Source organism: Fonticula alba (genome assembly GCF_000388065.1).
Source record: "Fonticula alba strain ATCC 38817 unplaced genomic scaffold supercont2.2, whole genome shotgun sequence".
In the NCBI taxonomy this organism is placed as follows: domain Eukaryota; order Rotosphaerida; family Fonticulaceae; genus Fonticula; species Fonticula alba.
Window position 1 is genome coordinate 1,550,204 of NW_009242972.1, and position 1,205 is coordinate 1,551,408.

At 73.6% G+C, this 1,205-nt stretch overlaps 1 protein-coding gene across 1 annotated transcript in view; it reads left to right on the forward strand.

Annotated features, from left to right (window-relative positions):
* Positions 1-1,205, forward strand: part of H696_01365 (hypothetical protein) — a gene marked incomplete at its 5' end in the record, with an annotated part of 9,312 nt that overhangs the window by 1,942 nt on the left and 6,165 nt on the right. The window lies entirely within an intron of this gene.

Below are 1,205 nucleotides of genomic sequence, written 5' to 3' on the forward strand. Positions count from 1 at the left end.
CCCCCCCCCCACCGCGAACCAGGGCTGCTGGCTGCGCCCTTCTAGCCTGGCCGATGGCAACCTGCCCAGGTCCGGGGGGACATATGTGTCCCGCATGCGCAGCTTGCCACAACAGCGTTCCCGCAACCACCTGCCAGGGCGCCCCCGGCCGCCGCGCTGTGCATGCCCTGCGACCCGCCCGCCCGCCCGCCCGCACCCCCCCCTCCTCGGACCCGGACGGCCCAAGGGAAGCCCCACACTCCCCACACTGACGGCCTTGACCTAGGCCTGCGGGCCCACACTCGCACTCCGGGAAAGATGAGCCCCCTAGCACGAAGAGCGGATGCGCCAGCCACCACACTCGCCCGGCGCGCCTCGCGCACCGGTGATGGACGTTCGCGTCAGCCGCACCGGCCGCCCCCGGACGCCGGAGAAGGGCGCGCGCCCAATTGCGCCTCCCCTACCCGCGGCCCGGCGCTTTGTCGGAATACCATTCACCTTGCGTGAAATCCGAGACGGCGCCTGGGTTGGCACTTGGCCCGAGCTCCGCGAAGCCGAGGGTATTTTTGCCCATCTCCTTGGTCGCTCGCACTGGTGTAGGGGGGGGGGGGGGCGTGTTTGCCGCGCAAGAGGGGGGATCGCTGGCCGCCGCCGGCCCAAAAAGGGGACGCCCACATTTCGCCCTGCCTCCGGGCTCAGGCATCCCACCAAGGGGGGGGGGGGGGCGACCCCGAGAGAACTGCCGTGGGGGATAATATTAACCTGACCCGGGCGCGGGCATCTCCCCTCCCCCCGGGGGGTGGGGGGCGAGGGCGGGACTCTGGCGGGCGCCGGCGCGCGGGTTCCCGCGCAGACGCCAGCCCCCGGAGGCCGTGGCAATCATTAATCACTCTGGCGCCGGCCGGCGGCCACGCTGGGCCCCGCCCAGCCGCCCCTCCCCCCGCCCAGCCTCGGCGTATTCTGGGGGTCAATCGATTTTAGAAACCCCGCCCCTGCAACTGGCGAACCAACGGCCAGTCAGCCGGCAGGGGAGGTGGGGGCGGGAGCCAGGGGGGGGGGAACGAAGGCAGTGGGCCCGGCCCGGCGTCAGCCCCGCCTGGCGCGGCCCAGGCCATGGGGCGCCGATCTGTCTCCCCCTGCCGTGTCTAGGCATGCGCGCGGTGCGGTCCGGCCGGCCCACACGCCCGGCCTCCGGTCCGGCGTGCCACCCCCCGCGCCCCTGCTCC